A 24,449-nucleotide genomic window follows, 5' to 3' on the forward strand; every position below is an offset into this window, starting at 1 on the left:
AGCCAACCTTGGTATCTTGGAATATGATCCTAGTCTATCATAAACTGCTTAAGTTTGTACAGTTTTACTTTTTGTGTTAATGGTGTGTGCTCCTTCTCTCCCCTGCCCCCCACATTTTAGTCCTTCACTTCCAATTTTGTGGAATATTTTAGGAAAAATGGATCTTTAAAGAAGAAAAATAAGACTGAATTTCTTTGCTTTATTTGCATATACAGACTGGATTTTTTTTTTTTTTTTAACAGTTTCCCCAAAGGAATGTGTCTTGCTTCTTACTGACATTTGGTATGTTTCATTCATTGGACTATTTCTTACTTACTTTCTATGTATTTCAAAAGCCTGTGAGAACTACAGGATTTGATAAACATTTTGAAGACCGGAGAAACCCAAATTGTTTTCCTCTTTGAGAGTCATGACTATCTTCTGGTGTGGAGAAATTGCCATTGGAAAAATTGACAATTTTGATTCTCGTTGATGTGGTTAAAAACTGAATAAAAGGTGTTCGAGTTTTCTTTTAAAACATGATCACAAAACAGTTCTAAAATCTACTGTTTTTGACATTGGAATTTAAGTTGTGAGATAGGTTTAAATGTCTAGAATGCAACTGATAAGCTTTTCTTGAACTGTTTTTTCTTTTTTGAAGTAGAGTTTTTTTCATGTTTAATTTGTATTTGTAAAAAAAGAAAAAAGAACAAAAAAAATTTCCAAATCTAAGTAACGCAAAACCAGAGCAAAACTGTTGTGCCTTCTATTTATCTTTGATTCCAGTCTTGGCAATTGTTTAATGAAAAAAAAAAAAAAAAAGACCCCTAGATTTGTTCCATCGGGTTCAGAGAATGTTGGGAATTATGACCCCATTTTTTACTCTGTATGTCTTGTGTTCATTTGTTATGCCTTATTCTGAAATTGAGTTTCAAACTGGAATGCCTTTGAGTACAGATGCTTCTGTAGAGTCCTTTGACCTGAATAGTTCAGCATTTGTATTATTTCAGTGTCTATTCAGAATCCTAATCATAGCCCGTAAGAAAGAATGTGACATTAATGTTGGACTTTGATGGTGTGCTTGAGTGAGTGCTAGGTTTTTTTTTTTTTTTTCTTTTAATCATAGCCATATGGTAAATTTTCTGTTTTGTTATGGTTCCCTTTCCCTGGTGGGCATGCAGTGGGTATTTCTTGGAAATGGCCAATTTTTATTAAAACGTTTCTGGAAGATCTGGCAAAAAAAAAAAAAAATACCTCATGAGGGGGTGGGGAATGCCTCATAGGGTCTTGTGAGGATTTCATCAGAGCATTTCAAAGGGTGCGGTGACTTGGAACAACTACCCTGCATTCTTCTCATGGGACTCCTGGCAGGAATTCCAAGAGGCATTTTGGGATGGTGAAGGATCCAGAGAGCTGGTTCTCAAAAGAAAGAAGAAAGGGAGGAGAGAAGGAAGGAGGCGGGAGAGAGAGGAAAGAAAGAGAAAGGTCAGAGAAGAAAAGAAAAAGGAAAGAAGAAAAGAAAAACTTGAGGCTCAGGGACAAATACTTGCACAGATGACCAGTTGATGAACATCAGTACAGTTATCAGCAACAGAAGGAAGAATAACAAACAGTGGATAGAAAATGGGTTTTGTTGCCTGCCCACTGGCTTCTCCCATTCTTTAACTCATTCTTCATGCCCACCCTGAAGCCCCTGCCCTATTGCCAGTGAACAGTGTGGCTGCCCCTGTTTCTTCCTTCTTCCCCACTTCATTCAACAAGTACTGAACAAGCCAGGTCTTGGGCTAGGCCTGAGGATACAGGGCGGGAGTCCAAAACAAAGGATGAGACTTCCCTCAGAGAATTTTCATTCTCCGTTGTCATTTCAGGGGTGCCCCTCCTGGGATGTCACCAGTTCCAGCCCTGCCTATTACTCCCTTCTCCCCACCTCACCTGACCCCTGACCTGTGCTTCAAGAGAACTCCCTTTTACTTTCTGTGTTGAGGTCCCAGACATGATTTCATTCAGGAAAAAAAGTTCTGCTTTTTAAAAAATAGTACTGAAAGCCTCTGGTCTCTTTTATGCCCACTGGATTTGAGGGATATATACATATATAATGCTGCTGCTGCTGCTGCTAAGTCGCTTCAGTCGTGTCCGACTCTGTGCGACCCCATAGACGGCAGCCCACCAGGCTCCCCTGTCCCTGGGATTCTCCAGGCAAGAACACTGGAGTGGGTTGCCATTTCCTTCTCCAATGCATGAAAGTGAAAAGTGAAAGTGAAGTCACTCAGTCGTGTCTGACTCCTAGCGACCCCATGGACTGCAGCCTACCAGGCTCCTCCGTCCATGGGATTTTCCAGGCAAGAGTACTGGAGTGGGGTACCATTGCCTTCTCCGATATACATATATAATATTATATATAATATTTTATACTTTGTAAATTTAATAAAATTATATATATATATATATATATTATTTCATAGATAACATATTATAATATATAATGTTGTTTAGTGGCTCAGTTGTGTCTGACTCTTTTGCACCCCATGGACTATAGTCCACCAGCTCCTCTGTCCATGGAATTCTCCAGGCAAGAATACTGGAATAGATAGCTATTTCCTTCTCTAGGGAATCTTCCCAACCCAGGGATTGAACCTATGTCTCCTGTATTGCAGGCGGATTCTTTACCATGGAGCCACAGGGGACATCCCAGTATATAATAATAATATTATTTATAATTATATATCAGGACATAACAGTAATTCTGAGCCAAAGGGGACTCTGTGCAGGCCATACCTGTGGCAGGGCTCACCGGCGCTGCCCTGCTCTGACATTGATGAGGAGAAAGGTGGTGTTGAACTCCTGGATAAAGTCTCACGACAAAAAGCAGAGTGGTGGATACACATTGGACTCTGGAACTCTTTTTATTTTTGCCTGATTTTTAAAAAAATAAACCTGATTCTGATGGACCGATTTCTATGTTTTAATTACACGTCCCCATCCCACACCATCCCAGAGGGCTTGGGGAGCACCCTCGCTTGGGTTGTCAACACTAGTTCCTTTCTGCCATTATGACAGTCAAGGAGAAACTAGGAGACTTTATGAATCTTTTTAAAAGTTCATCCAGACAGTTCCCTGCTGGCAGGTACCTTGTCAGGATTGTTATGGGCAATCCAGGACCTCCCAGAGGGCCAGGACCTAAGAGAAGAGACCTTACTTCTACTGACATTAGTGACCCTCTTCTCCCAAGGCTGGGCCTTATAATTCAAGGAGATGCTTGAGGTTGGGCTTCTTTTACCTCTGCTCATTCTACCAGGGTACATGTTGGACCTCGTATTGAATTTAGATTCTGAAAACTGAGACCTATCATCACCATATTCCCAATTTCATTCACTATTAAAGGCTTATTTCCAATCGGACTCCCTAGGAGCTCTGCCAAAGGAGCACCACCTCCTTCAGCCGCAGGAAATGACAACTCCCTTAGTCCTCAGCCTGGCCCCCAGCCCATTCTCACTCATTGCTCAGCGTCATCTTGCCCTTACATAACCTCATTGGTCAGCCTCATCATTAACCTCTGAGAGGCCCCTCAAAAAATCCTGCTGACTACTTCTCCTCTGGGAGTGACTAAGCAAAACTAAATAAGGCCCAGATTAACTTTGTTTCTTGGGAGGTGGGGGTGGGGGGCAGTCTTGGTGGATCTCAGGATAGGCCCCAGGCCATTGGGCCCAAGTTTAAATCTTGGGTGTATAATTTACTTTGTGTGAGTTGTGAAATATCTCCGGTTCCTGTATTCTCATCTGCAAAATTGAAATAAAAGTAACCCTTATTTCCAAGGGTTGCTTGAAAGTTTGAATGAATGAGGTGTGCTATATATTTAAGCTACTTGCTACATAGTAAGTCATCAGTAAATATTAGAAATTACTATTTTGGCCAATGCTGGTATTGACATCGGCTTTGCCAAATTCATTCATCCATCTGCTCATTTAAAGTGTATTTACTGAGCACCTATGATACATCAGCAATAAGTCACAAATTAAGGGCAGATATTTTACATAAAATATAAATATATATATATAGATTCTAATGTGTTAGTTTTTCTGAATGTTTGTTTGGGGGGTTTTTTGTTTCATTTTTTTTTTTTTTTAAGATGATAAGGCCTGCAAAAAAAAACTGGAGTTTTAAAATGTTCACCTACCACTTTCCTGGTTTTAAAGTTTTATTTCCCCCCTTAAGAAAGCTTCTGGTGGCCAACCCATCATGACTCCTGGGAGCAAATTTTCACTGTCACCCTCAAGAGGTCCAAGTTAGGAAACTCATGTCAGGACTTTAAAATTTTCACTTTCCAGTTAGATTTTCCAAGATGTAAACATGATTTTTCTCCACATTATATTCCCCTCTATTGAGATACTGTTTAAAATGAGTCTTACAAAAATAAATAAAAGGCAAAAAGATATTTGAAGAACAGACCTTATGTCTGGGCAGATTTCCTGCTCTGATAGCTGACCCCGGGTAGGGAGGGGAGGCCACACTTCAGACGCTCAAGAGATGAGTGATGTGAAGCAACAATTACTCAGTCACGTCCAACTCTTTGCAATCCATGGACAGTAGCCCTCCAGACTCCTCTGTCTATGTAGTTCTCCAGGCAAGAATAATGGAGTGAGTTGCCATTTCCTTCCCCAGGGGATCTTCCCAAGCCAGGGGTAGAACCCGGGTCTCCTGCACTGTAGGCAGACTCCTTACCGTCTGAGCCACCAGGGTAGGTATTATGCTAAGTGAAATAAGTCAGACAGAGAAAGGTAAATATTGTATGATGTCACTTATCATGTGAAATCTTAAAAATGCAAAAACTAGTGATTATAACAGAAAAAAGAAACAGACTCACAGATATAAAGAATATATAAGTTAGTGGTTACCAGTGGGGAGGGGACAATAAAGGGGTAGGGGATTAAGAGGCACAAACTATTATGTGTAAAATAAACTACAAGGATATATTGTACAACACAAAGAATAAAGCCAGTACTCTACGTAAGATTTTTTAAAGCATGAGCAATTAAATATTCAAAATGTAAAAAAAAAAAAAGAAAAGAGGATTGTCAAGAGCTGAGGCCAGGGTTCAAATCCCAGCTCCTATCATTCTTTCTGGGTGACTTTAGGCAAGTTGCTGACTCTATCTACATTTCTATTTTTCTGATCTATAATGGTGGGCAATAAAAATACCTATTCTGCAACACTTATTCATTTAGATAAATGACATGATTCATCTAGAACATCAGTAAGTACATATAAATTTTAGCTGTCAGTGCCAGTCATCGATCAATAATTTTTACCCCAAGAGTCAGTCTTACAGATACAGCTTTCCTCCTAAAAGGAAAATTCTTCACCACACTTTAAAGATGTGATATACTACTATTGAACTGACCTATGTGTCATTAAATATGAGGAGTAAAATCATATCCATCTTTAGACATGAAAACTGAGGCTTCAAGAGTGGTTCTGTAAGTTTATAAAACTTATTGGTATGTCAGAAAAATAACACCACACAAACTCAGATTGTCTGACCCCAATGCCAAGGCTTTTTATTTTAAACCTTCCTATACCATGGGCCAGGTGGGTGGGGGGAATGACAGTTTTTGCAAAATCCATAAGCCTTTCAGAAGGCATCACTGACTTTATCTGAAAATACACCCTGGCAGGGATATATTTAGGTCATTAAAGTCAACATATTATCTATCCAGCAGCCATTCTTCAAAAAAGCTTCATGTAGAGTTAGAATATCAATAGGTACTGAATGTCAAAAATTGTAAAGAGAGCCTGTCTTGCTGATGAATGGACAATCACATCAAGTGTAAGAATCATAAAGCCAGTTTTGTCAGACTTTGTGAAATAGGGAACTACATCAGTTTGTCTCTCCAATCCAGCAGTTTGAAAACTGGAATAAGTCTTGCAGAAACTGGAGAGCAGTCCAGGATTTCCTGCTGGATAAGGTAAAGCAGCAGACCAATCAGAACAAGCCTCTCACCTCTGAGTTGGGTTGGCTCTGCAGATAGCTGTAGAATAGAAGATGTTAAAAAAGTTATGTAGGTGTGGAGAAAAGGGAACCCTCTTACACTGTTGGTGGGAATGCTAACTAGTATAGCCACTATGGAGAATAGTATGGAGAGTCCTTAAAAAACTGGAAATTGAACTGCCATATGACCCAGCAATTCCACTTGTGGGCATACAACACCGAGGAAACCAGAATTGAAAGAGACACATGTACCCCAATGTTCATTGCAGTACTGTTTATAATAGCCAGGACATGGAAGCAACCTAGATGTCCATCAGCAGATGAATGGATAAGAAAGCTGTGGTACATATACACAATGGAGTATTACTCAGCCATTAAAAAGAATACATTTGAATCAGTTCTAATGAGGTGGATGAAACTGGAGCCTATTATACAGAGTGAAGTAAGCCAGAAAGAAAAACACCAATACAGTATACTAATGCATATATATGGAATTTAGAAAGATGGTAATGATAACCCTGTATGCGAGACAGCAAAAGAGACACAGATGTATAGAACAGTCTTTTGGACTCTGTGGGAGAGGGCGAGGGTGGGATGATTTGGGAGAATGGCATTGAAACATGTATATTATCATATGCGAAATGAATCACCAGTCCAGGTTTGATGCATGATACAGGATGCTTGGGGCTGATGCACTGGGATGACCCAGAGGGATGGGATGGGGAGGGAGGTGGGAGTGGGGTTCAGGAGGGGGAACACATGTACACCCGTGGCGGATTCATGTTGATGTATGGCAAAACCAATACAATATTGTAATTAGCCACCAATTAAAATAAATAAATTTATATTTAAAAAAAAAAGTTATGTAGGGACTTTGCTGGTAGTCCAGTGGTTAAGAATCTGCCTTCCAATGCCTCAAGCCAATGTGTGTTCTTTCCCTGGTAGGGGAACTAAGATCCCACATGCCGCAGGGCAACTAAGCCCGAGTGACAAAGCAGAAGACCCAGTGCAGCCAAAAAACTAAAAAGGTTTATGTAGAATGTGGAGACCCTCCAGAGGGCCAGGGACCATGCTAGGCACTTTACACAATAACCGCACATAATTCTGTAATTAGAGGGACCAGAGCCAAAGAACAGTGTTTCCACAAGGCTGTTTTGACACAGATTTACTTTTTTAAAAAGATGACTCAGTTCAGTTCAGTCGCTCAGTCGTGTCCGACTCTTTGCAACCCCATGAACCGCAGCACACCAGGCCTCCCTGTCCATCACCAACTCCAGGAGTTTACTCAAACTCTTGAGCATTGAATCGGTGATGCCACCCAACCATCTCATCCTCTGTCATCCCCTTCTCCTCCTGCCCTCAATCTTTCCCAGCATCAGGGTCTTTTCAAATGAGTCAGCTCTTCGCATCAGGTGGCCAAAGTATTGGAGTTTCAGCTTCAACATCAGTCCTTCCAGTGAACACCCAGGACTGATCTCCTTTAGGATGGACTGGTTGGATCTCCTTGAGGTCCAAGGGACTCTCAGGAGTCTTCTCCAACACCACAGTTCAAAAGCATCAATTCTTCGGTGCTCAGCTTTCTTTATAGTCCAAATCTCACATCCATACATGACCACTGGAAAAACCATAGCCTTGACTAGATGGACTTCTGTTGATAAAGTAATGTCTCTGCTTTTTAATGTGCTGTCTAGGTTGGTCATAACTTTCCTTCCAAGGAGTAAGCGTCTTTTAATTTTGTGGCTGCAATCACCATCTGCAGTGATTTTGGAGCCCAGAAAAATAAAGTCAGCCACTGTTTCCACTGTTTCCCCATCTATTTGCCATGAAGTGATGGGACCAGATGCCATGATCTTTGTTTTCTGAATGTTGAGCTTTAAGCCAACGTTTTCACTCTCCACTTTCACTTTCATCAAGAGGCTCTGTAGTTCTTCACTTTCTGCCATAAGGGTGGTGTCATCTGTATATCTGAGGTTATTGATATTTCTCCCGGATGTCAACTATCCTGACCCTTATTCTACCCCTGCATATCTCTTCATTTACCATTTTCATTGAAACCTGTTGTCTGTTATGCACTGTTTGTACTAAAGCTTTTATCTACCCTTATTCCTGAACCTAGCCCATCTCACCCCACCCCACTCCATTCCTCATTGCTGGTATCAACCAGCAAAATCTAAATTTATAAGCAAACTTCTTTCAATTAGGAATCTGAATCCACTCTTCGGGACCCGAGCAACATTTGATTAAAGGGTTCTGGTATCAACACTTTATTCAAGGATTTCCCTGGTGGTCCAGTGGTTAAGACTCCATGCTCTCAATGCAGGGGGCATGGGTTCAATCACTGGTCAGGGAATTAAGATCCCACTTGCCACATGGTGCGGCCAAAAAGAAAGCTTTATTTATGATCAACTCATAAGAAAATTATTGTGAAAAGATTCCTCTCTGATAGTTGTGACTTTGTATTTCATTTCCGGGCTCAAAAGTCTCAAAATTCTTCTCTCAGTCCTCGAACATGTAGGTATATTGCTATGGTGTTTCTTCTTCACAGATGTTTTGCTCATTTCTTAGTCTTTTCCAGATTGGACAAAGTGAATTTATTAATTGCCACATGTCAGCTGCTCCACAATGAATTCTATTTACATCTGTCAATTAGTAGGTTTAATCAAGTGCATTATTTATTTATTTATTTAATTTTGGCTGTTCTGGGTCTTCACTGCTGCTCAGGCTGTTGTCTAATAGCAGAGTAGGGGCTACTCTCCAGCTGCAGCACGTGAGTTTCTCATTGTGGTGCCTTCTCGTTGTGGATCTGGGGCTCCAGAGCACAGGCTCAGTAGTTGTGGTGCTCAGGCTTAGTTGTTCCAAGGGATGTGGGACCTCCCAGGATCAGGGATCAAACCTGTGTCTCCTGCATTGGCAGACAGATTTGTTACCACTGAGTCATCAAGGAAGTGCCTGTGTAACCTCTTTGTACCAATTTATTGATACCAATATGTTGTGAGGGTTAACTGAGTAATTATATGTAAATATATTACATATCATTTATAATGCATACAAATATGTTATACATGCTTATTACACATGTCAGGTATTCTTTCAAGTGATTATATAATTTTAATTATATAATTATGATTTAATTTCTAAATTAATTAATTTATTTTTGATTGCTCTGGATCTTTGTTGCTGCCTGTGGGCTTTCTCTAGTTGTGATAAGCCAGGGCTACTCTTCGTTGCAGTGCATAGGCTTCTCATGTTGGTGGCTTCTCTCGTTGCGGAGCACAGGCTCTAGGTACGTGAACTTTAGTAGCTGCAGCAACTGGGCTCAGAAGCAGCACAGGGGCTCATTTGTTGCAGCTTGTGGGCTCTAGAGCACAGGCTCAGTAGTCATGGTTCACAGGCTTACTTGCTCATGGCATGTGGAATCTTCCTGGACCAGGGATCAAACCCAGGTCCCTGGATTGGCAGGCAGATTCTTATCTGCTGTGCCACCAGGGATGTCCTAGGCTTTAAATTATATAATTATATATAATTTAAAATTATATATATATAATATATTTATATATTTAATAAATATATAATTATATATTTATATATATTTTGCCAGTTTAAAATTAGATGTGTTGTCTGTTTAGATGGACACTTCACTCAGTAGTAATAAGCTGTTGTTCTAATTTTTGTGTCTTTATTTTTGATGCAACTCCAAGAGTAAGGATTGTGGTTGGGAAGGGAGGCAGGTTTGGGATGAGAACCAAAGTAGAGATGGGGAAAGGTAGGGCCTTGAGATATGAACAAGGGACATATTTATTTAGTCATTTTGTCAAATTGCTACTAGAAAAGAAAACGAGAGATGACTTGATGCTTCTGTCTCGCACATTACTCAGGGCTTTTTTCACTGAATGTTTAATTACTGAAATTAATTTCAGTTCCCCAAGCTGAAAAGTCCCAGAGTCAAAATGGCTGCACTAAGACGATCTCATCAGAATGTCATGTGTCCAGTTCTTCAACAGGTGAGGCATGATTCTGTTGTGAAAGTGTAATGTTGAAATGGGTAGACTTAGAAACACACATCCTAGTGCAGGCCTGTGTGTGAGTGTGCCTGCTGGCAAAAAAGGCTGGGGAGAAGAGCATAGCCCCAGACTGAGCTGTGATCAAAAGCTAGAAGACCTAGAAAGCCTAAAACCAGGCTTCCCTTGGACCAGAGAAGAGAAATAAGTGAGCGGTCAGAGAGGACTGAAACGCTCAGCTAAGTCCCTCGCTTGGCTAGGATTTGCTCAGTAAATCAGGGGCAGAAAGCAGTTAGTGCCAACACAGCTCCTTCCTCTCCTGAGACCCACGGTGACACAGCCCATCCATCATAGAGTTCACTCCCACGGAGCCCAGGAACACTGCAGATTCCCTCTCAACATAACTGCTCCAGGTAGATTTTCCCTTGAACACTGTCACTGGGACAGGTTACATAATTTGCAGGGCCCAGTGCATGAAAATGTAGGGGCCAATATTCAAAAATTGCTGAGTTTCAAGATGACTGGAGGAGAGTATTAAGCCAGTGTGAGGCCCTTCTGAGCATGGGGCTGTGATCTTAAACCCACAAAGTCAGCCTTGTCTGCCACAGGTCAGATGGTCTGCATGCAGGCAGCTTACTGTGGAGAACTACTGGAAACCCATCTGTAAGGGATGAGGCAGCAGGACAGGGCAAGGGGAGAAGTAGCAGGCTTTTCACATCAGGTGGCCAAAGTATTGGAGCTTCAGCTTCAGCATCAGTCCTTTCAATGAAAATTCAGGGTTTATTTTCTTTGGGATTGACTGGTTTGAGCTCCTTGCTGTCCAAGGGACTCTCAAGAATCTTCTCCAACACCACAGTTCAAAAGCATCAATTCTCGGCGCCCAGCCTTCTTTATGGCTCAGCTCTTACATCCTTACATGACTACTGGAAAAACCATAGCTTTGACAATTTGGACTTTTGTTGGAAAAGTAATCTTTCTGCTTTTTAATACGCCGTCTAGGTTTGTCATAACTTTTCTTCCAAGGAGCAAGCAACATTGCAGTCGCCATCTGCAGTGATTTTGGAGCCTAAGAAAACAAAGTCTTTCACTGTTTCCACTGTTTCCTCATCTGTTTGCCATGAAGTGGTGGGACCAGATACCATGATCTTAGTTTTCTGAATGTTGAGTTTTAAGCCAGCTTTTCCACTCTCCTCTTTCACCTTCATCAAGAGGCTCTTTAGTTCCTTTTCACTTTCTGCCATAAGGGTAGTGGCATCTGCATATCTGAAGTTATTGGTATTTCTCCCAGCAATCTTGATTCCAGCTTGTGCTTCACCCAGCCTGGCATTTCACACGATATACTCTGTGTATAAGTTAAATAAGCAGGGTGACAACACACAGCCTTGACATACTCCTTTTCCAATTTTGAACCAGTCTGTTGTTCCATGCCCAGTTCTCACTGTTGCTTCTTGGTCTGCATAAAGGCTTCTTGGGAAGCAGGTAAGGTGGTCTGGTATTACCATCTCTTTGAGAATTTTCCACGGTTTGTTGTGATCCACACAGTCAAAGGTTTTAGAGTAGTCAGTGAAGGAGACATAGATGTTTTTCTGGAATACTTTGCTTTTGCTGTGATCCAGCAGATGTTGGCAATTTGATTTCTGGTTTTTGGCCTTTTCTAAATCCAGCTTGTACATCTGGGAGTTCCTGGTTCATGTACTGTTGAAGCCTAGCTTGGGGAATCTTGAGCATTACTTTGCTAGCATGTGAAATGAAAGCAATTGTGTGGTAGTTTGAACATTTTTTGGCATTGCCCCTTTCTGGGATTGGAATGAAACCGACCTTTTCCAGTCCTGTGGCCACTGCTGAGTTTTCCAAATTTCTGGCATATTGAGTGCAGCACTTTCACAGCATCATCTTTCAGGATTTATAACAGTTCAGCTGGAATTCCTTCACCTCCACTAGCTTTGTTCATAGTGATGCTTCCTAAGGCCCACTTGACTTCACATTCCAGGATGTCTGGCTCTAGGTGAGTGATCACACCATCATGGTTATCTGGGTCATGAACATCTTTTTTGTATAGTTCTTCTGTGTATTCTTGCCACCTCTTAATATCTTCTGCTTCTGTTAGGTCCATACCATTTCTGTCCTTTATTGAGCCCATCTTTGCATGCAATGTTCCCTTGGTATCTCTAATTTTCTTGAAGAGATCTCTAGTCTTTCCTATTTTATTGTTTTCCTCTGTTTCTTTGCATTGCTCACTTTGGAAGGCTTTCTTATGTCTCCTTGCTATTCTTTGGAACTCTGCATTCAAATGGATATATCTTTCCTTTTCTCCTTTGCCTTTCACTTCTCTTCTTTTCTCAGCTATTTGTAAGACCTCCTCAGACAACCATTTTGCCTTTTTGCATTTCTTTTTCTTGGGGAAGGTTTTGATCACTGCCTCCTGTACAATGTTACAAACCTCTGTCCATAGTTCTTTAGATACTCTGCCTAGCATATCTAATCCCTTGAATCTATTTGTCACTTCCACTGTATAATCAAGGGATTTGATTTCGGTCATATCTGAATGGTTTAGTGCTTTTCCCTACTTTCTTCAATTTAAGTCTGACTTTTGCAATAAGGAGTTCATGATCTGAGCCACAGTCAGCTCCTGGTCTTGTTTTTGTGGCTCTCATTGGTAGAGAGTAATTCCCATAAGGACTCACTCGCCCAGTGCTTCAGCATCTAACCGCCCCAGTAGCGCCTCTTCCTGAAGGGAGATCCAGGCTGAGCACACAGCAGCCATTGCATATGCCACCCTCATCAATCAGTGGCGGGTATTTTCCATTCCTGAAATCGATGTTGCAGTTGATGACCTTCTGAGCCCAGTGTGATGAGGTCATTTCAGTAACACAAAACAAGGCAACCACAAGAAAAGAGAATACCAGGAAAAGGGCTGGGAATGTGGTGCCACTCCTCCCCGTCGGGGGCAGAAGACCAGAGCACTGATTTTACCGGGAGACTTGGGAACCGAAGCAGGTGCTTTAGAGACTGTGTGGCTTTTGTGTTGTTTTGTCATCTGTATTTATGTTCTGAAATTTTCCCTTTTCACATTGAACAGATGCCAGTATTTTCAAAATGAAGTCTATTAAAAACAAGAGGGAAAACAAAGGCTGGGTTTTGCTGGGCTGGCTGGATGGGGGACAGCATGTCTTCCAGGCCCACAGGGAAGTGACAGATAGACTGGAAATGTTAGAATCTCTCAGGACATTCAGAAAGGAGCAGGGACCCCTGTGCCTGTGCCTGGAGATCTCATCTACTCATACCACGAAGGCTTCTGTGTCTTGTTTAAATTAAGGAGCCTCTGCAGGGCTACACTGTCGATTTTAGATTCTAGTGCCAAGACTTCTGAGATGATGGACGTAAAAGTCTTATCCATTATTATGCTAATGATAATAATTAAGCTTTCTGATTATGATAAGCCCTACTTCCCACTTGGAGAATACTCTCCACCAAATGGCCCAAATCAACCCACATGTTTTCTGAGACTCTCAAAAACACTATGACTATCAATAAGGAAGAAAATGATAATCTGGACACAAAAATTCAGAAATTCATCACTATGAAATTATTTTCTGGCTGCTCTAAAACTGCAAAATTTAAAGTGGAATAGCTTGTGATGCTATTTGTAGCAAATTTCTAAACTAAATGTAATTAGTAAATTGCCAGTGTGCTGAAATGAATACACTGATAAGCAATAATTATTCTAAAAATGCTTATTTTATGAATCAGGTCAATAATTTATTTTTTCACCAACTCAGTGGACATGGGTTTGGGTGGACTCCAGGAGTTGGTGATGGAAGCCTGGCGTGCTGCAGTTCATGGGATTGCAAAGAGTTGGACACAACTGAGCGACTGAACTGAACTGAACTGAAACAAAGTGTATTTGTAAAACGGGTTAAAATATATTATCTGTCTTTCAGAATTGCAGTGCATTTTATTCCAGTCTGGAGTTGGATTCCCGATTCTCACCCCAGTGTTAAAAGGGTTTTACATGTGTAATTCTGAGTGGAGTTTCTGAGTGAAGTAGGTGCTCAGAAATGGCTTTATCCTCTGGAACTGTGAACTAAATTGTTTACAGGCTTAAATCTTAAAAAAAAAAAAAAAGTAAATAAAACCCAAAGGGAAGCAAATACCTTCATGAGAAAGAGGCCCGAGGCTCTGCCTCCCCTTCCTGAGTCCCAGTTCTATGCCAAGGCCATCCTCAGAAGTCCTAATTTGCAGAAAGGAGACAGATCCTGGATTTCTTCCTCCATTGCTGTTGCTGTGCTCAGTCATGTCAAACTCTTTGCGGCTCCATGGACTATAGCCCACCAGGTTCCTCTGTCCATGGAATTTTCCAGGCAAAAATACAAGAGTGGGTTGCCATTTCCTACCCCAAGGGATTTTCCCAACCCAGGGACCAAACCTGTATCTCTTGTGTCTGCTGCATTGGCAGGCAGATTCTTTACCACTGTGCCACTTGAGAATACCACCCTCTATACCCAGAAGAACTCTGATTTAATGACAACCTCCTGAGGAAGTTCAAATAGTTAGAATAGACATATACTGATTGGAAGAAGTGTGTACATGTGTACTTGGAGGAAGGGCGGGGAGACCCTTACTTTCATTTCACCTCCCTTGGCTTCTTACATTACATTACATTAAGTCGCTCAGTTGTGTCCGACTCTTTGCAACCCCGTGTACTGCAGCCCACCAGGCTCCTCTGTCCATGGGATTCTCCAAGCAAGAATACTGGAGTGGGTTGCCATTGCCTCAAGCCACTGAGTATTGAAAAGCACTCTCCTAAACATTGCCTGCTTTGCACAGTATTGCTGTCAGGATCAAAATGAGATTCTGCCATGAAAGCAAAGTGAAAAGGATTCCAAAGACTAACAACTTCCTTTGTTCATAGTAGTTTGTACGATTACTGACAAGTAAACCAATGATAAAATGCCTGTCTCCCATTAATGGCTGCATGAAGGCAAAGTATTTACCTTTTCTCTGCACTTTTGTACCAAGTGAAGACTTGGTAAATATTTTTTTACTCTAAAAGAAGGTAGTTTACTATCCCAAGACATGTAGAAAATTTATGTTCAAGCCCCAGGGAAGCTGTCAGCTATTAAGCTGGCAGGTCTTCCAAAGGATCACTTTTAAAATGTAAAATGCATACTATGCCAACATTTGTTGAATCTTTCTACCATGCAGGTGAGATTCTAAGTGCTTAATGTGATTATAACACCTGTGAGGAATATCTTATTATTATATTCCTTTTTAGATGGGAAAATTGAGGCATAAAGATATGAAGTAACTTGCCAAATCATACAGCAAATGAGTGTCAGAGTTTGGTTTCAAACAGGAAGGTCTTGCATCAGAGCCTAGGTTCTCAACCACTAAGCCTCAGTAGAATAAAAGCAGATGCTGTCACTTGTTCCTGAAGCTCTCGTGGGGGTCTTGTGTTCAACCCAGACAAAACCGGATGAACTCTCAGTTCCAACTGCATTCAATCAGTCCATTTTACCCTTTAGAAAATGCAGAAACGGAAGCTCAGAGATATAAAGGGTCTTGCAACAATTTATCACGCAACTAGCTGAGGTAGGCGTTCAGTGACCACTGAAGTCACTGAACTATTTAGTATCTGAAGTATCACAGGGCCTCAGCTTCAGGATCTAAATATGTTTGGGGAAGTGAGTGAATGTCTTGAATTTCATTTACGTCTTCTGAAAGCCACCACCCCTGCTTGGTATACAAAATGCAAGCTTCCCAGTCCTTCGGTTTGCAACTAGAGGCAGGATTTTACTTATCTAGGGCAAAGGACACACATGGGGCATGCATTAAACTTTGCAAACTTCCAAAATTTCCTCAGCTTCAAGTTCACCAGGTCTGAAGTTTATAGCTTCTTTAGCTAGGAAACCAAGCGATTCCTCAGTCAGAAAGACACTGCCCTGAATTTGGAAGGGATTTTTCTTATCTGCCTGAGGCTTGGCTAAATAGAAAGAACTTGTGTATTTTCTTTTTAAAGAAACCAGGACAAATCTCCTTATCCCTCCTTAGCCTGAAGCAGCCCCTCTGGTGGTCAGAGCACACAGCTCAGCTTCCTGTGTGACTCAGCCCCCTTCTCTGTGGTTTGGCTGGACTCCTGGGAAAGGCCACACCACCGAAAGGGAACGCCCATGGCACCCTGTACCCAGCTCTTGTTCACCCTCCACAGGGGCCAGGTTTGACTGCCTCCAGGCCACCAAGATACACAGACAAGCTGGGATTCAGTTTGCAAGACCCAGTTTCCATCCCCCACTGGTGCCAACAGCTTGCTGTATTCATAACCCTCTGGATTCCTTCAGAGGAAGCCAGTTATCTGCTAGACTTCCTTTGCTCTTCAAGACTCTATCTTGGCATCTCTGCCAAGGACATGTTTTGGCTGGATCCACTCCTCTGGCCTCTGCACATCTCTGGAAAGCTGAGCTACAAGAAACATAGCCCAGGAAGTAGAAAGAGAAAGGAGGTGGTTGTCTGTTTAAACACAGGATCCTACAAGAGGAATGTGCTCCAGGGACCAGGTGCCCATTGGACCAGTGACCAGCATCTTCCCAAGACTGTTCTGTTGCTGCTGCTGCTGCTAAATTGCTTCAGTCGTGTCCAACCCTGTGCGACCCCATAGATGGCACCCCACAAGGCTCTTCTGTCCCTGGGATTCTCCAGGCAAGAATACTGGAGTGGGTTGCCATTTCCTTCTCCAACGCTTTAATGCATGCTAAGTTGCTTCAGTCGTGTCTGACTCTATACAACCCCATGGACAGCAGCCCACCAGGCTCCTCTGTCCATGGGATTCTCTAGGCAAGAATACTGGAGTGGGTTGCCATTTCCTTCTCCACTCTGAGCTGCACTCAGCCTTTGTAGAGACTAGAGTAAGAACATGTGAGCCTTCTTGGGATCTCTGGTTAACTCCACTCTGTGCAATAGGAGAGCTGGTAGAGGTGAGAAGTTTTCTGGTCTCTGTTAATATGTTCAGTGTATCTGCGCTGGCCCTGTTCAGTGGCAGCTAAAACTTAGAGGCCACAACATTCATTGACAATGAATAGCTACGGTGAATGTGGCTGTTTCCCCAAGTGTTATACAGTGTAATCAATCATGTACAACTCTGCTGAAGCTACTCAGGAAGGTCCTGCACATTTAAAAAAACTTTTTTTAATTGAAGTATAATTGCTTTACAATGTTGTGTTAGTTTCTGCTATGGGACAACGTGAATCAGCTATTGTTGTTGTTGCTTAATTGCTAAATCAAGTCCAATTCTTTTGCAGCCCCATGGACTGTAGCCCACCAATCTCCTCTGTCCATGGGATTTCCCAGGCAAGAATACTGGAGTGAGTTCCCATGTCCTTCTCCAGGGCATCTTCCCATGGATGATAGAACTCACGTCTCCTACATGGCAGGCAGATGCTTTTACCACTGAGCCGCCAGGAAACCTGGATCAGCAGTAAGTATACATATATCCTATCCCTCTTAAGTCCTATACATTTTTAAGTCCAGTTCAAATCTCTTCTCTCAGATTGTTTCTCTGACTCCTAGAGGTTTCTTCAACTAGTGATGATTATCACAAGGTTTGTTCAGATATTTTATATGTGGTGATATCTTCCCAATATCTTCTAGAGAGGAGAAAGATTGTCTTTCTCATCTTTCCATTTAGCATGACATCCAAAATTGAGCCTTAAATACAGTAGGGGCTCAATAAAAGTTACATTAATAATAGTCTTGTATAGAAGAGAATAGATTCAAGCTTGTGGATTATAATATTTAGCTTTTATTTTTTTGCAGAGAGAGAAGTGAAAGAGGAATTGGTCACGATGCTTTATCTGGAGTCCTTTTAAGCACACACTAAGTGAAATATCCACAGAAACAATAACTTGATTTAATGATATGAACTTTGACTCTGTGATAACTGATCACCCTTAACGCCATCCTGGACTTGTTTCCCTAGAGAAGAAGAGGACACTGAGCACTGTTCTGTGAAACATTCCTTAGAGAGATTTCTCAGCACTAAATAAAAGCGTGGCTTCTCAATGCTACAAAAGACGCCCAGCTGTTAGTTTTGGCCAGGGCCACGCACTGAGCTGGCTCCAGTCAGAGATGGTAGGAAAAGATAAACATGGCTGTATGATGTCACTGAAATGGCCTTATTTTCATCACAAGCTAAATTCAAATACCCTCAGGGAGATGGGTTGTTTTGTTTTGCTTTGAATTACTAGTTTTCTAAATTTCATTTTTGCCTCCGTAGGTGGTGGAATTTTCCAGTGGATTCCAAGTCCCATGAAGAGAGGCTTGGGAACCTGTACTCTTCTGGGTGCCTGGAAAAAGTGCTCACCAGTGACTATGAAGCAATAGATTTGCAGTCTGAGCCCTGCTTCCTTCACCAGGTCTTGATTGGTATGTCTTTCTAAAGGCCATGAGGTTCTGCTTTCAAGGATGGTCAGTCAGAGGTGGCACTTTGCTTCCAGCAGAGTCCATGGATCCTCAGAGAACTGTTTTTTACTGACTAAAGAAATGGTAGGATTCCTTGGTGGCTCAGACAGTAAAGAATCTGCCTGCAATGCAGAAGACATGGGAGACTTAGGGTCGATCCCTAGGTTGGGAAGATCCCCTAGAGAAGGGAATGGTAACCCATTCCAGCATTCTTGCCTGGAGAACCCCACGCACAAAGGAGCCTGTGGGTCTACAGTCCATGAGGTCGCAAAGAGTCGGACAAGACTGACTAAGGACACAAAGAAATGGGAAGTCAGCTTTCAAAATGAGAAGAAACTCTAAGAAGAACAGTGAGGATGCAAGGTTTCCCAAACTGTCTCCCTTCCCACCCGCTACCCGCCTCCTCCCCAACCCAAACACATACTGCACCTTTCTCCAAAACTCAAATCCATCTTGTGTAAGCAGACTGGGAATGTCTAACTTCAGAGGGAGAGCTAATCCAGACTATGGCATCAATTCTCCCAGCCATGTTCATAGAACAGGGATTAGGGGTCTTAAAGCACAGCAGAACTGGAGCAGATTTGGCAAATCATTCATCTGTCCAGGTAAGACCTGATAATGCTATCATCAGACACTGCCTAATTTACAGAGTGGGTTGACTGAATGGAATCAGAAATCAGTTCTCTGAATTAAATTTTTTTTGCTGCCACTCCTTTGACTCTGCTTTGTGTGTGTGTGTGCTTAAGTTTCTTCCTTTATAAAATATGATTATAAATGCTAACCTCATGGGGCTTTCTAAAGGATCAAATGAAGTGTTTTAAGGTGTTTAACAAGGAAAGTTGACTGGTGTTATTTATTACTCGGTCTTAAAGGAAAGTCTACTTTTCCTCCATACAAGGATGGATTGATCTCGCAACTGAGAGTGATCTTGCCTTTCTATCCTCCTGGTTCCTAGTCTTATCTTTCAGTAATTTGGACTAGTATTTTAGTCCTAATATATTACAAGGGTTAGATATTCACAAACTCTCTCAGAGAGAATCAAACCTTATATAATTTGGATAACACAAATCACTATAGTTGCTGTGGAAAACACACAATAAGCATTTTATCAATGTTCTTTTTGTTTGTTTGTTTGTTTGATCAATGTTCTAATCAAATTATCTCCTGGCTTCAGCAAGAAGGAGACTCACTAAAGATAAATGCAGCACCGTGGGGACAGTGGTTATAATAATCACATTATAGATGGCTTTATCTGTGTGAAAGACTAATACAGTGACAAAAAATTCATTGGTCCTTTGGCTTTATTAGACTGTATAATTTAGTACACAAATTCATTCAAAAAAATACAATGATAGATATTCTACACAGACAACACCTGAATCTGAGTGACTGGAAAAGTGGAAACTGAAATTTGAATTTGGTTAGTGCAAGGAGATCCAGCCAGTCCATTCTGAAGGAGATCAGCCCTGGGATTTCTTTGGAAGGAATGATGCTAAAGCTGAAACTCCAGTACTTTGGCCACCTCATGTGAAGAGTTGACTCATTGGAAAAGACCCTGATGCTGGGAGGGATTGGGGGCAGGAGGAGAAGAGGATGACAGAGGATGAGATGGCTGGATGGCATCACTGACTCAATGGACGTGAGTTTGAGTGAACTCCGGGAGATGGTGATGGACAGGGAGGCCTGGCGTGCTGCAGTTCATGGGGTCTCAAAGAGTTGGACATGACTGAGTGACTGAACTGAACTGAACTAAATGGTGATATAAAGTTTTCAGTTTTGTCACAAGCACTTGCACTTGTAATTGTGCAGTTACCCACAACACAATGTAAAGGGTCATTTTTCTCTCACTTTTTTAGAGACAGCTTCAAGACAGGAAGTAGAACATGGACTTTAATTAACAAGTAAGTATGACTATATCCTGATACATAAGGGCATTAGGTTCAAAGATATTGAGGGACTTTCTCAAAAGACAGGATGCAAGTCTCAGGAAAAAAAAAAAAGTGTTTTAGGTGAGGCAATATTTTCAAAGTGCTTTGGGAACAGCAAAGTACAAAACAGCATTCTTGTAACCCACAGGCATTTAATAAGCAACTGCTGTGCCCAGTGGCCATTAAGACACCATGGGCTGAAGGCATCCTGGCCTTGAAAAAGTTTCCAGTGTGGAGGACACAGGTGGGCTGAAGAAGTGTATTCAGGATACAGCATGGGGCAAAGGTAAGAGTAGCCAGTCCTAGAAAAGTGAGAGCAGAAGATGTTAGCAAGAAAAACCCTCACATGAGATGATTCATAAAGCTGAAGAGCTAGATGTTCATCAGAAGCACAAGTGTGAAGAAAAGAACATCAGAGGAAAGGAACAGCACGGGCTGGGGAACAGCATGATCAGATTTACAGTTTCACAGTCTTTGGGGCAGCTGCCCCGAGAAGGGATTGGAAGCAGGGCTACACTTCACTGTAAAAGACCAGCCAGCAGATGGTGACCACTAGACTAAGGCAGTGAGGTCTTGAGGTGAAAAGGCAAGGTTGGTAAGAGTTGTTAAAGAGGTGACAGAATTTGGTCACTCTTCAAGTCTGCAGGGGAGAGAGAAATGAGGGGCAAGGATGACATCCAGGTTTCCAGCTTGAGGACTGGGGTGGTTGGTGGTATCATTCACTAAGAAGGAAAACCCTTCTTAGTTTTCCTAAGGAGTCAAATATAATAAATAGTTGGCTTAATAATGTCCTCAAGTGCCTTTCTTAGATCTGAGTCAATACGGATGGCATCACTTTTTTTTTTTTTAAGCTGCTCAGCCTGGCATATGGGGTCTTAGTTCCCCTGACAAGGGATCGAACCTGCACCCCTTTGTGATGGAAGCACAGAGTCTTAACCACTGGACCACCAGGGAATTCCCAGACCTCACCTTTTGATTCAGGGTGGTTTCTTCTCACTCACCTTCTTGGGATCTTAGGTAGCAATTAACTGCAGGAGGGGAATCACAATGTGTCAATTCTATTTTCCAAATGATTAACCTGCAATAAAACCAAAGGCAACATGGGCTTCAAGTCAAAAATACAGGTGCATGCTCTTAGCAAAGTGTCCATGTAATTTGTATTTCAGTATATGTCAGGGCCTAATAAGCACCTGCTATATTTTTATGGTCAGGTAGTAGGATTTAATAAGACCCTGCTGAGTTGAAAATTACACTGCCTGTGAATCCAGACTGTAGGTGTAGATAATGGAAACCTGCAATAAGGCTCAAGCTCAAGGGGCTCATGGACATCTGCATGCAGGTGGAAAAGTCTCTGTCAGACATCCTGAGGGCAACGTAGGTAGGAGTCCTCATGATGGCCACTCAATTCTGTTGAAGTCAAGGGCATTCCTCTTGGAGGAATGTAGCTCCATGGAGAACATGGCTTGGCTAATGGGCAGTGTCTTTAGTGAACACAGCTCTGGGTCAAGCACACAGTTTGGGGAGGAGGGCTTTAGCTGGATTCTAGACCCATTGGTTCACTCATGTGCACTCTGATGCTTGATACAACTAGCCACCACTGCACAAGGAAGCCCTGGGACCTTGGAAACCAGCTGTTAACTCTCCAGCCTGCAAGAGGGAGCAAAAGAACATGTTATTAGCAATTGAAGAATCCCTTATCACAAAGCACAATGTAAAGGGTATTGAATACTCACTGCGTGCTAGGCACTGTGGGAAACAGGCAAACATTTATTGAATCAGTGAGTAAGCAAATAAAAAAGCATGTCTCTATTCATGGCCATCCTACATGGGGCTTAAAACACATCCCTGGGAAAGGAAGGAAGCAGAGAACCTAACCATCATCTGATCATACAAAAGCTAAATATTTTACTAGTACAAAGAATAGGATTATGTTTTTAGTCCTGGTTTTTCCATTCAAATCCTAGCGTCATAGATTAAAATACTAATTGCCCCATATTCCAGCTAGGGGAAAAGGCCTTTAGTCTTTAAAATCAGGATCTTGGTATCGATTTGAATCTGTAAGCAGGATGCGGCACCAGATCCCATCAGCGATCAAAAGTAATTTTCTTTCCTTATTCAGCATTTCAGATCACCCTGGAATGGAAATCTTTCTATTAGGAAAGAACAGAGGATGTAAATACATGCCTACGTTGACTCATTGGAAAAGACTCTGATGCTGGGAGGGATTGGGGCGGGAGGAGAAGGGGACAACAGAGGATGAGATGGCTGGATGGCATCAGACTCGATGGACGTGAATCTGAGTGAACTCCGGGAGTTGGTGATGGACAGGGAGGCCTGGCGTGCTGTGATTCATGGAGTCGCAAAGAGTCTGACGTGACTGAGCAACTGAACTGAACTGAAGGAATCCTTTTAAACAGTTTTAAAAGAAACATTAAGAACACACTCTCTGCTGCATTACTTTTCAAGCTTTAGGGTCCACCATGGGAGGCAGGACAAAGACAGACTCTCTTCCGAGTGAGCACGTTTTGACATCTTCAAGCCTGAACCTTCTTGTAGTATTATTTAACCAGGAACGAGCTAATGCAGTCTTTCAGTGTGATTTGCTAGGTTACCCAGAGGTGGTTTAGAGAAGGATTTCTCAACCTCAGCACCACAGAGATTTTAGGTAAGATATTTCTTTGTTGGGGTTGTTGGGAGGTGGCAGTCCTGCACATTGTAAAAAGCTTAGCAGCATTCCTGACCCCTCCCCTTTAGATGACAGTAGCAATCTGCCGCTTCAGTTGTGACAACCAAAAATGTCTCCAGCCTTGTTAAATCACCCTGGTTGAGAAAAATTGACTTGGAGTAGTGCTATCTCTCAAACCCAAGTTCAATCAGACACAAGGAGCCAACTGAGCATCTGAAGGGCAACAGGGAACTACTCAATCTGCTGTTGTGCTGACAAGGACTTAGGGCAAATGAGTTAAAATTTTCTCATTGGTCGAGGCCCAATAAATTTAAGGTACTGAGCAAATAATTTACTACAAATACAAAAAGTGACTTGGTCTGTCATCCCTGCCCAGCTCTAAGATCTTGCTGATTCTTTTGTACCAGACAGAGAATTTTAAAAACAATTAGAGTATCTTTTCGTACTGTATGGAGCAAGTGACAGAAACTCAGTTCAAAGTGGCTTAAGCAAAAAGAGAAGATTTTCGGGACTTCCCTAGTGGTCCAGCAGATAAGATTCTGCATTCCCAATGCAGGGGGTCCAGTTTCCATCCCTGGTCAGGGAACTACTTCCCACATGCCATGCTGCACCTAAAAGATTCCCCCTACCACCTGACCCCCGTGCTTCGATTAATAGATCCTGCTTGCTGCAACTAAGATCCTGCCCAAACAAATAAATAAAAGAAGGTTTTTATTGGGTCATATAATAGAAAATCTTGGGATAAAATTGTCTTTAAATGCATCTAGATCAAGGTATTCAAACAATGACACCAAGAATATCTCACTTTTGTCTTCTGGTTTTTTTTTTCCTCTGTTTTGGCTTCATTTTCAAGATACTTTCCCAAGATGGTGACAGAGATAGCCATTGAAGGTCCAGGCTGATTTCTTAGAAACAACACCAGTGGAGAGAGAAGGTCTCTTTCCCAAAAGTTCTGGCCAGAATTCCAGGGTTAGTCTCATTGGCCTGACTTGGATCAAGTATCCATTGATGAACCAATCATTGCAGCCAGAGAAACAGAACATGTCACATGATTTCCCAGAATTGTCAGCACAGCCCTGTGGTACAGAGCCGCTAGGGTGGCCTCCTCTGGTTCCTATCTCCTAGTTTTCCTGAATTCATGTATTCTCTCCTTCTTAAGCATACACTGGACTCACTTTTTAAAAAAAATATTTATTTATTTATTTAACTGCATAACGTCTTGGGGCATGTGGGACCTTTCAGTGACAATCAGGCTCAGTAGTCGGGCCCCCATGCTTAGCTGCCCTGCCACTTGTGGGATCTTAGTTCCCCAATCAGGAACTGAACCTGTGTCCCTACATTGCAAGGTGGATTCTTACCCTCTGGACCACAGGGGAAGTCCTTGGACTCACTTCTAATGGATAGAATTAAGTAAAAGT

General features: G+C 42.0%; 1 long non-coding RNA gene across 4 annotated transcripts in view; it reads right to left on the minus strand.

Annotated features, from left to right (window-relative positions):
• Window positions 1–1,076: 1,076 nt before the first annotated feature.
• The window catches only part of LOC112443000 (uncharacterized), a 42,350-nt gene continuing 18,977 nt past the window's right edge, over window positions 1,077–24,449 (minus strand). Inside the window, exons 2-5 of one of the 4 annotated variants that reach the window (XR_009491941.1) lie at window positions 21,347–21,423; window positions 5,978–6,005; window positions 4,426–4,726; window positions 1,077–2,892 (exon numbers count right to left, since the gene is read on the minus strand). This is a non-coding gene — a long non-coding RNA (uncharacterized lncRNA). Of the gene's footprint in view, window positions 2,893–4,425; window positions 6,006–21,314; window positions 21,424–24,449 lie in introns of all 4 variants that reach the window. The other 3 variants (XR_009491942.1, XR_003031253.2, XR_009491940.1) reach the window with 3 other exon arrangements.

Source organism: Bos taurus, chromosome 20 (assembly GCF_002263795.3).
Source record: "Bos taurus isolate L1 Dominette 01449 registration number 42190680 breed Hereford chromosome 20, ARS-UCD2.0, whole genome shotgun sequence".
NCBI classification, from domain to species: Eukaryota; Metazoa; Chordata; class Mammalia; order Artiodactyla; family Bovidae; genus Bos; species Bos taurus.